This window comes from Corapipo altera, unplaced genomic scaffold, assembly GCF_003945725.1.
Source record: "Corapipo altera isolate COAL_440 unplaced genomic scaffold, ASM394572v1 1, whole genome shotgun sequence".
NCBI classification, from domain to species: Eukaryota; Metazoa; Chordata; class Aves; order Passeriformes; family Pipridae; genus Corapipo; species Corapipo altera.
Genome location: NW_020884873.1, coordinates 8,363,074 through 8,377,612, shown reverse-complemented (window position 1 = coordinate 8,377,612; position 14,539 = coordinate 8,363,074). Strand labels below are relative to the sequence as shown.

Here is a 14,539-nt window from a genome sequence, read left to right as displayed (position 1 = left end):
AATATCTGAACTTTAGTGGGTCTGCATAGTCCTTGTTTTCTCTGCTTCTAGACGCTGTTTCTTCAGGCTACACTTCCCTATTCCCTCACATTAACCTACAAACAGCATAATGCCATACCTTCATTTTCTATCACACACAATCCTGCTTAGCCTTGCAAATCCTTCCCCCTCACTCCCCACTGGACCCTCACAGACACCTCTCCAGGTGCTCCATCCCTTGCCACTGTAGTGCACTCCACCTTCACGTAACTGGACTCCTGAAGACATCTCAGACCACTTGACTGGAATCCGTGTGTTGTTCAGGCCTCAGTCACTGTCCTTTTCACCTGGGACCTTATTCCCACACCTGGCCAGTTTCTTCCCAAGCCTTGGTACATTTACTTTGTGAAGTCAAATGACATGGCTGGCACTTTGACTTAGCAAAGTAACAATTCCTTCTCATAGGCAATGTCTAACAGCTTTTCCCCAGCTGTATCATACCTTCAAATAGTGAGCTTGAACATCAGAAAAGTTTTCAGAAAAACAACTAACAGAATATTTTGAAGGCTATGAAAATATCAGACAGAAGTATTTCCTGGTTGAATTCTGATAGGTTTCGTTTTATTTGCATGAAATATTAGTAGAAGTTTATTTGTTTAAGAGATAAGCAAAACTCATAGGTTCAGTTTTTTTCTTAGTGGTTAATTACATCTTTCTGCTTTACTTCATGGGGGAAGTCTTTAAATCATTGAAAATGGTACATTTTAAACTATAAAGCCATTCATTCTTTATGTGTCCATATCTTCCATAAAATATGTGCACAAGTATTGTTACAGTCTAAATATAAACTGAAAAGCATCCTGATTTTCATTAAATTGGTCACTTTTTTAAATTATGCCTATTTAACTTCAGACTTTTTTCTTTTAAAAATGTCTTTCTTGTGATAAGTTTTATCTTTTTGAAGTTTTACCAGACACAGCAAAAAAAATAGCAACAATCCTTAAAGAAGGATTGACAGAACAAATTTGTATTTGTACAGAGTACTAGGCAACAAATTCCACCATCTCTAACTGAAATGAAGCACTGCAAAAATCCAGATTATAAACTAGGATAAAATCCTGTGTCTCACGTTATGGTTCCCTAGAACTCCTAAAATTGTAAGGAAGAAACAGGCAACTTCTTAAAATATTAATTGCTATATTTGTTTTTTCTCAGTCTAGGAGTGGACAGAGACTGTGATTTATTAAGACTTTGATAAAGTTGTTTCATGAATTCTGTCAAACAAATTTCAAGGTAGTCTGTCCCCGGAATTATTTTCACAGACTTCTCTTATCTGCAGCTCCAAATAATAATAGTAAAAAGGCTTCTTCTATTTCTTTGGAGGGAAACATCTTTTATCTCCTGAAAATAGCTGAAACATCCAACAAGAAAGGGAGGAAAATAACTAACATGTTGAGCTGAGTGAAACTAAAACAATTGGAAAATAATTTACACTAAATTAATTATTGGTTATATTGAACTTTCGTTTCTTTCACCTTTGGGGAAAAAAAATCAAAGCATTTCATATCTTTCCAAGGTACCTCTGGCGCTGCCTGTTTCATTATCATGTGATCATTCTGTTTACTTTAGCTGCCTCCTTTTCCTTCCCGGAACCCCAGGGAGGATTTATTTTTGGGGAGCTGTGAAGCATAACATAAGTGTATCAGTCCCCTACCCGTGGTGCTCAAAAGAAGGGCTCGGTAGCAGTGAGCAGGCTCTGCTCCATCGTGGCTGCTCGTGGCTGTGCCACCGTGCTCAGGGTGGCAGTGGTGCCCCTGGGTCCCCGCACCCAGAAGTGCTGCCGTGTTTCTCTTCACAAGGCGGCAAAGGCACCCTCTGCCAGCAGCTTTTCTGTGTCTGTTCTGCCTCAGAGACGAGTGAGGTTTAATATTTGCTCTTGAATGTTTGATGACCTGCTGAAAATGAGCTGATGTTTTTCATTCTTTGGGTGTGAGGTGCATGTCGTGTAATTGGTATTGATCGGTCACCTTTGCAGATACATCATGACCGCGGTAGTCGCGTGGGTATCTGCTGCTATATCCTTAAGAGTTGCTCCCTTCACCTTAGATCTTCACCAGGATTGCTAGGAAAAACCCTTCTGCTGTCCTTGAATCCCTTCTCCTTAGGTCAAAGACAATACTTGCACCAAGGCTACACAAGATTTTGTGCTGTTTCTACCTCTAAAGGAATTGAATTTTGTTTCTAAAAACGCAATGATACATTTCATAGGAGGGACTGTAGAACACGTTTTATTTTTGACTGTGATTTTCAAATAAAGTTATTTTGAATCTCAAGGAATAATGCACAGACTTTTGTTAACCAAGTGACTTCTCTTCATGCCCTGGTGAACTTGAGATTACTTTAGGGGAAAATTTCTTGCCTAGTCAATGTGTACAGTTTTCTGTGTGTTTAGGACAGTTTTCTCCCACTTTGAAGTCCCAATAGGCAAGTTGTGTCCACTGGTTCAGAACAAAAACAAATGATGCAATTCATTCCTAAACAGGATAGCAAGCAGAAGATTGATCTAAGCATTTTTAATGGCTTAAAGTGTGGTACATAGACCTATAGATACATACTTCTACAGAAGTAAATATGTGATTAGTAGTATAGCTGACAATCAACTACCATTTGTTTGAGTAGCTCATTGTAACTGATGGCCCTCTGATTTATAGTATGGTATATAAATGAACTCTAGCAAAACAACTTTTAATTCTTTAACAGGCCAGAAAAAATTATAGTTTCATCAATCAAACCATCCTTCAAACCAGGTAATAAGACATCAAGGCATCATGACCTCCATGTACTTTAAACCATCAATGCCTGCACTGTCTTGCTGAATATTCCTGGTAGTACTCCCCACTTTCTCATCTTTAATTTGTTTTGCTTGTTTATATCCTTCCTGAAACCACTTTGCCATTGTACTTTTTAGTATGTTGAGTATGACTGGCCATTCTTGCTGGTACTGTTAGAGTCTAGTCATGTCCCTATAAAGGAGAATATGGGGCAGACACAGGAGAATTGCCACATTCACCTTATCTTAAGGAGTAGAAAGTGCTGAAAAAACTGAGGCCATGACAGTTAGGAGCACTTACAGTTGGAAGAATAATTCTGTGTTAAGTATTGCAGAGTTGTTGAGCCAGAAGACTAAAAAGATCAATCTGTTTCAGTATTGTCCTCCTTCTTAAAAGTCTTTCTTTTTCCTCCTGCATATTTGAAGGTATCATGGTTAAAAGTGCTCTGTCATAGACATGTAAGTGGAGACAGGCATTACCAAGCCAATTTTACAAATTAATAACCTCAAACATGAAGTATCTAAAATTCACTGCAATCAAAGATGAGAAAATTATCTGGTTCTCATAATAACCAATTTAATGTCATACCCATTGAACCGGACTGCTTCTTTGAGACATCTGGTGAATCAGAGTGCTCAAGGTGCTCCTTTAATTATACAGTCATGTTTTCATATGAAATGTTTTGTTTGATAATTATACAAAGGATGATGAACCTGTTGCGAAATCCATTTGGATGTTTCTTGCAACTTTGTGTCAAGGAAACTTCATGTAATATTATGGGTATTTTAAGCAACCATGAAGTTATATGGTTTTTTTTTAGAGAATACAGCACAGCTTGTGGTTTTTTTCACATTTTAATACTTATGTATCAAAGTAATTTTCCTTTCTCACCAGTGATAATTATTTTTAAAGGTATATTTTGAGAAGCTAACAAGCACTTACGATTGCCAGTTTCAAGCCTAAAAATGGTCATGAATTATGCTTGTAAGGATGGAAAATGAAATCTTTTACAAAGATAAAGATTACTTGCAGAAAAGCAGGGCACTTCTGTCTCTGTTTAGTATTACTCTTTAGTGATTTTCTTGTGCAAGAACCTAAAGACTAAGAGTAGTAATATAAAGAAAAGAAAGAGACCAAGAGGAGTCATGGAAGAGACAAAGGGGGAAAGAAGCAGTTGAATTAATAAGGAGAAGACCCAAGCTACAGAATTGCCATGATTAGTGATTTGATATAATGTAGAAAGTCAAACCTCAGAGCATTCCTACAGGTTGGTTCTTCTCGAGAGGATAATCTTCATTACAAGAGTTCCCATCTCCAGGTTAACTCATGGGAAGACAGAGTAGTTTGTTTTCCCCACCATATATACAGATTAGGAAGCCCCTAAAACATTGGTATTATTAACATTAGTAATATTGTCATTATAATTTAACCAGAATTGGGCAAAAGCAGGTAATACATCCATCAGATGTTGATAAAATCTCCTCCAGTGAAACAAGACACTATGGAAATGTATGCTTGAAAAATATATTTATATCATTGTTGAAAGTGATAGGCATGCATTTTATCTAAATCTGAGCTTTGCTGGAAGATGAAAGTTCTGCAGAACATGGACTCTGAGATGGAAATCTCTAGGAAGTTCACTTCACTTTTCTTGACAGTTGATTGATACCGGCAGAATTAATTACATTTTAATGCAATTTATAGAGTCATACATGTCAAAGAAAGCTCAAACATTAATTAAGAAACCATCTAAAATGCAAATTAGATAAATAATGAATTTATTAGCTGTTGTATTGTTGCCTCAAGACATTAAAAAAAAATTGTGTCGTGAGACCCTGCATGTTCCTGGTTTCAAAGACAAACTGACATTCTTTTCCTCCTCCACTTACTTTTTAATTGAAGCAAGCTACTTGTCGAAGTGTTCTGGTTGATGGAATTCTGCCAGCCTATTTTATTATAACACATTTTTATTCACAATGAAAGAAAAGGTTATTGCACATGTCATATCTTTATTACACTTGAAAAGCTGTAAGGCGTGTATCCTAAAATGAAACAGAAACGATATATCAAGTTATCTTTCCATTATCCACAAAAAGAGCTGTATGGTAAAACAGTGCTGAGTGGACACTGACATTCCATGGTGACTAATTTTGGTTTTTTCCATTTACTTCCCAGGAGAAAGAATATTAAATACACAGTTCCACAGGAAAACTTGGAGACTGATCTAAGTGGTGTCCTCGTAAGTGGGAAAGCTGGCACACTGTTGTTGGACTTACCCAACCTGAACTGGAGAGGAACTCAACAAAAATAAGTGAATCCTTGTTACTCTGAAAAAAGCCTTTATCCACATATATACAATGTAGCTGCACATAATTCTGAGTGCAAAAAAATTTGAAATCCCTTTCCCAAAATATGGAAATATGATTTCAATTTCAAAAGAACTTCTAATTAGCAATATGGATGTGTTTATGCAACAGTATAAAAAAGACATGATTTGATCAGGATCTCTGAATACTACAAATATATTAACACGTGCTGCATACTAAACTCAGGAAAAATTACTTTTAGCTACCTGTGAAATTTCTTCACCTACTGGGCAGACTAAGCCTTTTTTTTTTGTCTTTGATGTTAATTGGTAGGAAAGAGTGTGATTCAGATATTGCAGAGTAAATCTAATCTCCATGCATATTCACCCTGCGACGTGCAAAGATAAAGTTGTGGAGGTACCAAGTAAACTCAAAAATTAAAAATTACCACTGAGCATTTTGTTCAGGACATGGGGGCAGGATATTCTAGTCAGTTCCCTGTATTTTCAGAAGGATTTTTATTGGGCCTCAAAATTTTATTTCTGCATACACCGACAAAATGCAACTAATAATTGCATACTACAATATTTTAATATCAAATCAATTGAAATTAGTAAAAACTGAAAACAAATGATTCCTAAAAAGAAAAAATTAACAGCAATGATAAGCATGCTGTCTAGTTCTAGGATTGACAGGCACACCAAAAAAAAAAGAAAATGAAGACCAAACTTTGGCAACATTTCATCTGTGCAGTAGAACATTTTATTACCTGAGTTTTATGGTCCTTTTTACAATAATGAGAACCAATAGCACAGTGTCCAGACTAGCAGACATTAGCAGAACACTTATTTGAGTCATGGTTATTTGTATAATTCCATTGATTTAATTGTAGATTTTTTTATTAACAAAAAATAAAAAGTGGTACACTGAATTCTCAAAAAGCCAGAGTCCACAAGCCAAGGCAAATCACACATTAAGACATGATACATGATGACAGGAGACAGCCCTAGAACCATAAAATGCTGAAGGAAATAACATACAGAGTTTTCTCCCTGCCCTTTTGCATTCACTGAAAGGCCATTCAAAGAAATTTTACATGAAAGATCAAAATAGGATGAGATACCTCATGATTCCTTTTCCTCACAGAACACAAAGGGCAACATTTATAGCTATATCTCAAAAGTCTTCCTTTTTGAGAAGTGGTACATTTTGGAAGCTAGGATTATGTCTTAGGAACTTTTTACCCGGAATCAGCTTCAAGAAATCAAAGAGAAAGAGAAATTCGTGCCTTTGAGTCAGTCATTTGGTCAGGATCAATTTTCTGGGTTTTTCTAAGTGCTGTGAAGTCTTCAAACACTTTTGAATGCTGCATCTATAGCATGTGAGGGACTGGAACTGTCAAACCTATTCAATCACACAGCTGTTGAAGGGACCTTGGGCCCTGTTGTTCTTAGCTCTTGGATATTTATTTGCATTTGAAAGGACAAACTTACTCTGTATGTGCAAGATTCTGTGTGCTATAATTTATATATGTACATCATAACACTTACATTTTTAAACCAGATACCAGTATAGAGCAAGTACATGACCTTAAGTACCGGTAATTTCATCATCTTCCTGCTGGTTTCCACCACTTCTTTTTTTTTCAGACAGATGAATGTAACTGTATATAGTTATGTTCTCATTTCCAAAGGTCTCTAACTCCTGTTTCTATTTATGGACTAAGAGGATTTAATGGACTATAAGACCTTTCCGTGTGAGGAACCAAGCTGTGCTCCTGTAGAATGTCAACTCCTTCAATGAGCAGAGAAGCAAACGGAAGGCTGATTAACTGGAAATTGCCTCTTTTCAGGTAGTGGTAATACATTTTGAAACTTCTTACCTGACTGGTCTATTTTGGCTGATGCTTATGTCCTCCAGTTGGAATGTCACTGTATCTATACCCACAGATTGTGGTATGTGTCTCCAGCTACTTTGTTTTCTGCTGCTTTAATCCACTGGGCATATAAAAATATACTCTACAACTAGTCCCCAGAAAATGTCAACTGACTGTAGCCAACTGAGTTGCAATGAGTTAAATCTTCACCTTTGTTGATCCTTCACCTTTGACTATGCGCTTGCAGAGACTCAGAAAAGCCTCAGAGCCACAAATCTGGAAGCTGAGCAAAGTACACAAATTTTATTCTAACGACTGTGAAATGGAAGACCAGTCAGCAATGTCACTGTAAGGTAAGATAATTTTACACTAGCTTTGTGATGACACAAATTGCTACCTGTAGTACTTGATGGAAAAGCATTTGGTTGGAACTGGCAAGTCTCTCATCTCTCCCTTTATTCTACTCGGGGGGTGGAAGCTGTGAATATTTTTCCAATTTCATTCAGAATGCACTGGACCTGCCATAATAAAAATATTTAGAATACTGACAACATGAGAGTTTGCCTCTTCTCACCAACAGATATAACTAATCTTCACATGCAAGTAAACATTCATTTGTGGCAACATTTTGGAAAATGTGCATGATAGCCATGATGCTAATGTATGGTAATCATCCTTAATAATTTGTTGATTTGGAAAAATCATTTGTTGATTTGGAAAAATCATTTGTTGATTTGGAAAAAGCATTGCTTCACCTAGATCTCTGATATTTTCTGCTGGCATATCTTGGTTTAGGTGTTTGAAGGCTTAGTGACTGAAGAAGTTTGTGTTCTGCCAAAGCCATATGGGATGGTTGCTTGGTAACGATACTTGTGGCATAAAAAGTATTGCATCAGACATATGTCTGTTCCTACCTCTTTTTAGGGGACAGGGAAGAATTACAGAGAAGATATATTTTATTTAAGGAGCCTAGAAGATCTAGAAGAATTGTTACCTGAGAGATGAAGCTGAAAAGAGAATGCTTTGAAACCAATATATCATTGGAGACTGCCTTCAGTAAACCACTGCAGAATTAAATTAACTTCCACTGTGACTCTCAAGACAGCTGCCATGGGAAAATAACCTGCTTCTAGCTGCTTGCTGAGAGCCCAGCCCCAGCAAGGCTGCCACCTGCTATGGAGAGCAGTTTAGGGGTAAGGTCTTCCACATTTTGCCCTCAGGGGGACTTCCAATGCATTTAAACATTAACCAGCTAGGCCATAAGTTGCTGTCTGCAGCTGTAACACTCACCAGGCACTGCACCAGTCTCGTCTCTCAAGGGGAAGCACAGCACCCCACAGCAGCCTGAATGTTTGGTGACAGTTTGTCCCCAACTCCCATTGCTCCCATGACCCACACAGCTCTCTGTGCCAAGATGACAGTACCCAAACCCACAGACTGACAGAAGCAGTATTAGTTGAACAGATAAGACCTTTATTATGCCTCTGTAAGGGCCGGATGGGACCTCTATTACTTCTTCCTCATCGTCTCAGCTGTTCCACCATTTTATTAGTAGGTTTATTCCTGTGTCAGTCCACTTGTTGAGGGAGTGATATTACATTCTTTAGTAACTAATAAAGGTTAAATAATGAATAAGTGATGGCAATGCTTAGATAGACTGAAGGTGTATTTTACCTGCTGATCTAATGACATCATAGGCTATTCCCATGGCTGTCAAACTGCAGTTTGGAAGCAGTGAGCATCTGTGAAGGATCTGAGGGTCTTTCTTAAAGAAAGACCTTTACAGGATCCCCAGTTCTGCTTGTTTTGAGGATGGACAGAAGTCTGCTGGTCCCAGAGGTTAAAGATTACTTGAGCTTGGAAAAAAATGTGATGTACTACAGAATCACTTAACAACTGAGGTTGGAAGGGACCTTCAGAAATTGCCTAGTCCAATCCCACCACTCAGAGGAGTGTCAGCTAGAGTATGTTGTCCAGCATGCTGTCCAGCCTTTATTTCAGAGGAACTCTAGTCCATAACTTTTACTCTTTTCAAGCATCTCTTGAGCCCTCAGAAGCTCACCCTGACTTATACCATAAAGTCAGATGTGGTCAGGTCAAAAGAAAGAGACAGGGTCTTCTAGTTACACTCCCTGTTCATTACAGTTAGAGATGTTTGTCTATTAATTGTGGTATCAAGTCCAATAACCTCTGGATTAGAGCAAATCTTTCAAACTGATATTTTAATCTCAACTTAAAAACTCCAAGTGACAGAGAAGCCAAAATAACCCCTGGACAAATTATTCTGATGATTAATTACCCCTTCTATTAAAAAAACCCACAGAATTTTAATTTTTTTCAAGAATATGATATGCATGTCTGCTAGATTAAAAAGACTTCTATTGTCAGGATTTTTCCTGTAGATAAATATTTATGAACCATGATATTCATACTTTTATATGCTCTTGGCTAAGATATACCCAGTAGCAGTCATAGTATAGCAGTCCATGCAATTTTAATAATTATTGCATCACTTTTTTGCTGTGCTCCTACTTAAATAGATTTGATGTGATCCATCATTCTATAAAGAATTGAAAGAAAAGTAAACAGTGCTGTTTAGCTACTCTGAAGTGGGGGAAAAAAAAATCTAAATCTAAGTTTGTCATCAAATCTCCTGTGGCCAGAATCACATTTTCTACATTTTGTTGTCATTAAATGGAAACTTAACCTTGGGCACAAAATGATTTCAAATAAACAGTTGCTGAACAATACAGAGACAGGAAGTTGTGTAGTGCTTGTGTGTTCAACTTTAGCAAAGTTGTTTTCTTTTTTCATTGCCAACCCAGTTTAATCCAGCATAACTCATATTTTTTAATTGCACAACCTGAAGGGTAAAATAAGTCTGGGGATAGCTATATTCTGTCCAGGGAAAGGACTCACGCAAGCAGAGCCCAGAATCCATCATATCCTAGCACCTGCCACTCCCTTTTTTCCTGACTTCCTCCCCATGACAAAATTCTTCAATCATGTCAATAGAATCCTGGAAAAAAATAGAGCCTGGAAATATCTTAAAGTTATGACAGCAGACAGCCTGACATGGTCTGCTCTTTCCTTCTGAATTAGCTAACCGTGGTTCTATCAGTCCCAGCTGCAGACTGCAGATTTATGGCACCAGCATGAAGCCTGCTTTTAGAGAGCTGGAGGCTTTATAGATCAACAGTAGTAATTTATTCCTTCTGGAAACAACACCAGGTGTAGAACACTGGCTAGCTGAATTCTTCATAAATTACTATCTTTCTAATAATGCTGAAATTCTGATAATCTCTCAAATTCCTTTCTCATTTGAATACAAGACCTACACCCTTCTGGCTAAGAGCCGGTGACAAAAGTCTTCACAGAGTTTCTCCCTAAGCATCCACAAGCAAATAGGGATCTCACAGTAATCCAAAACTGAGAAACTCAGTATCAGACAGTGAGCATGTCTGACAGTGGTCATCCTGTCTTCATGCCTGAGAACTAAGTTGTACCAGCTGTGCCACACATCACTGCAGCACGCTGCTGCAGCCAGTTCTTGTGAGAGAAAACTCTTCAGCACCTACCAGTGTTGTTGCTGGAGACGGGTAACTGTGATGAACCTGAGACACCAGGCTAGCACCCACCTTGTCATGAGGGACCCTCAAAAATAGCTTTCTGAATAAATAAGTCTAGTAACATTCCAAAACTCACTGAAGACTCTGAAATTTCACCTGTTTGGCTCAGTGTTTATAATTAAGAAAATGAGTCAAGCTTTCTCAGGGCCAGTCTCCAGTGAGCACCCCCAGATGAGCTGCGTTTTGGGCTGCCTGCAGCCATAGCCTGGCTCTCTGGAGCTGCACCAGCCGCATGCAGTGTCACAGGTACACAAACACTTACCTTTGGAAAATCAACACCAGCTAATTACTATTTATATTATTCAATTACAGGTGAATAGGTGTAAATTTCTCTACACCTCTTTGCAAATCCTTGGCTTATAATCAAAATATCAGCGCTGTTTTTAAGAGCTTCTCTCTCCCTGTACTGAGCCTAGTAGACTACCAGTTACACTTCTCAACCAGTCACATGCTCCCTGCACAGCTGTCTTCTCTGTGGTATGTGGTGGAGGTGGTTTAAACAAAAACCACAGGAGAGGAACACTGTAACCAGCCTGGAATAATATGCCGTTGGCTGGAAGACCTGAGGCACTTGGCAGTGCCTGGGCTGAAAAGCAGACATAAATGCCAACTAACATAGCTAAGGTTTGCTTTGAGTCAGAATAGAGGCACATGGCAGGAAAATGCCTATGAAAGATGGCCTCCTAAAAGAACAACATGTTTGTTCAACCCAGAGATGGATGTTGCATACATTGTTTGCTCTCTCCTGCTTTTTCCTACACATGTAGACTGAACTTTTGCCTGGTCTCAAACCCATTTCTAAGTGTCGGTATTTGGTGCCATCCCTAATGAACTTTTTCCTTCTTCATTCACTGTGATTCTTGCTAACCTGGTGGTGGTATATTTGAGAGAAGAGAGAGACTTCTCCACCAGGAGACCCAGTAGAGAAGAGAGATTTGGCTGTTTTAGAGAAAAAATTATAGCTACAATTCTCCTTGCCACCAGCCCTCTACTTTTCTTCTCAGTCTCCCAACTATCCACAGACAACTTCTAGGCACATGCTCCCCCGACACTGGAGAACTGTCACACTCAAGATGTGTCTGCTTTATACAGTCAGACTCTGTATTGCTGACTAGTAGCAGAAAAGTGTGGGAATAGGCATCAGTGAATGACCTTGTTTAGATTCTCTTCAGAAAGAAAAACAAAGGATTTCCCTGGAATAGTTGGAAGAAAGGAAGCAGTAAACTGATAAAAAAAGTAATTTACTAGTAATAAGGAGAAAGAACCAGAAGTGTTCAATGTCTATGTGTGCGTAAAAAATAAAATACAAAGATGCTCCAATTTCTTAATTCTCATGTGAAATTCAGGTGAAAAATTCATCAATTTATTATTATTTGTTTGCTTTATATTATTATAAAAAAACCTTCTTTTGCTTTATTTCTGCAGAATATAAACAACAGAAACTGTGTCATGACCCCTGTAAAATCATCCTCAAATTGGAACCGTGTAGGCAACAGTACTGTGTGCTGTACTAAAATAAATATGCATTTTTCTTACTTCAGAATATTTCAGAAAATATCCTTGCATAAGATCTAAAGCCAATTTGATCTCCTTAGCTCTGTCTTTGTTCATGGAGAGTTCAGGAGAGTTTTATTTCAGAATTACCAAGTTCTATCAGAGCTACAATGTCATAAACTTTATATTAAATGTAGTCAGTTGTCAGCACCATCAATTTACATCTTTGGTGATGTTGTATCATTAATACAAAAAGAAAAACCTCTAATGGACTGATGTTGATGTTGAGAGTGAGGTCATTTTTTTATCTTGATGGCTGAATTCATATCTTATATAAGATTTTTAATTTCTGAATCCTGGTTAAAAAAACCTCCAGTGATTAAAAGTTGTTTCCTGTTCATATGTTTACTTTTACTCAGACAAATAAATAGGTAGATGTGTTCATATATAAAGTTTAATTAAGTGCCTATATGCGTATATAAAATACACATATGTTTTTATCTACATATATAAACATTTTAATCATTATTTTATATGTATATTATTTATCACTCACTTCTATATGTGTTTCTTCAATATTTTGTCTTGCAGTGTTTACAAAATGATCTGACCTTACTTCAAGAATAAAGTTTTTGCTTTAGCAGAGCTCAACTGACAGTAACAGAGCTACTGACAACCAATAGCAAATGAGTCCATGCTGGTTGCTGAGGCAGTGGCCCGGGACTACCATAGGTCAAGATTGTTACAGAATCATACCAGTACCAGCACACTTTTGTAGGTGTATCTGCACCAGCTGGCTGGTGGGAGGAGTTTCTGGCTTCAAATCTTCTTGCTGTGTCCTGTACGAAATCAAGTTGTCCACAAACCCACACTTGACTCATATAATTACTTTCTCTTATTAACCAAGACTGGTTTATATCTTGTTTCAGTTTTAGTTGGATAAACAAGCAAAGACAGTAAACTACATTGCCAAGAGACAGAATTTTCCATCCAGCAAAATGGTACAGAAAAATCCAGCAAAGTTCTCCCGAAAGAAGCCTTACCCCAGGCAGCTGAATGCTCCACGAAATACTGTGAAAACTGACTGGCATTTTCACAGGTTCTTTACAGGATAATAAAGTTGAGATTCCCTTTTACTCCTTTCATCCTCCTGTTCATGTTATTTCTTTTTAAGGTCAGGCTGACAAGCAAATTAGTTCTTTACCTTATTCCCTTCTTTTTCTTCCCCGACCTGCTCCCATTTTTTTTTTTTTTTTTTTTTTTATATTTGGGGTTTAAAATGTTTCCAGGTATGAAACAGAAGAGCCGAGCAATCCCAGGGGCTGCTTTGCTGGTACTGGGTAGATACCTGAAATGGACAGAGCCTAAATTAGGCTATTCAGGAAAGATGCATAAAAGAATAGATAGAAAAGAAATCATTTCCTCCACCGAGCCTTTTGTCTGTGTTTGTGTATGGCTTTTGACATACAGACAGTTCACAAACCATAACTGTTTTGCTAAGCCTATGGAGGAAATGCATTACAGATCCATGGAATGATTCTAGGTCCACTGTCTGACTCTTATTCTAATCACAAACCAGTCCTTCCCTTCTTAGTACTTTTCTTTTTAAAAAGATCTTCAGTGATCAGAACACAGGCACAGCCACCCAGGCACATTGTTCTTCCTCATGACAGATAAATTTTGTTAAAATATAGACATACAAATTTTAGTTTCACCTTTGCTTAAAGACTACTATAACAAGAGACTGGGTTAGACTTCTTCCCCAAAAAGAGCCTCAGGCCAAACCCCAGGACTCAGATACCATGGAGACCTGTGAGACAGCAACAAAGAACAAATTCTGGAAAGCAACCTACTAAAGTCAGAAGATTGTGCTGTTTTCTTGTTGGTCTCTATCTGCATTTATTAGTAGTTTTTTTAGAGAGTGACTTCAAGTATCAAATTGTCCATCGAGTTCAGATTCCTTTGATATTTTGAAACTTGTATATGAAGCTAAAGTTACCAGTCTCTCTGACATAAAAAGATTTCAATGTAAAGCTAGATAATTTTTCCCACATCTAATTTCCTTGCATAGTGTGGCATTTGGGTTTTTTTCTTCCTTTTTTTTTCCCCCCATCCTAATCTGTTTATTTCAAGAACATTCTTGACGGCGTAAGACTTGTCCTCAGGGTAGTTTTGAGTTCTGTCTAACCCAATAGCCTGTCTTTTCAACAGCAGATGCCTCACCAGAAGGGACAAAAAAGCTATTAAACTATTCTTCCTAAGATATGTTAGAATCTGGTCCAATTTGTAAACAAAAGTTCACACTCTTGTTAAAACTTTCTTTTCCTCTGTAGTTTGCAAATGTTTTGAATCTTCCTTTAGCTTTTCATTCCTGTTACAAAAAATCAGCATCTGAAGTAAGAAATTCCTACCAGTTTTCCTTCT

General features: G+C 37.7%; 2 long non-coding RNA genes across 2 annotated transcripts in view; both read left to right on the top strand.

Annotated features, from left to right (window-relative positions):
• Nucleotides 1-5,037, top strand: part of LOC113959592 — a 28,217-nt gene extending 23,180 nt beyond the window's left edge. The window contains exon 4 of the long non-coding RNA XR_003531866.1: nucleotides 4,986-5,037. This is a non-coding gene — a long non-coding RNA (uncharacterized LOC113959592). The remainder of the gene's footprint in view (nucleotides 1-4,985) is intronic.
• Nucleotides 5,038-5,724: 687 nt separating this feature from the next.
• LOC113959589 lies at nucleotides 5,725-11,849 on the top strand. The gene is made up of 2 exons (XR_003531864.1): nucleotides 5,725-7,345; nucleotides 11,794-11,849. It is a non-coding gene; the product is annotated as an uncharacterized LOC113959589 (long non-coding RNA).
• Nucleotides 11,850-14,539: the final 2,690 nt, after the last annotated feature.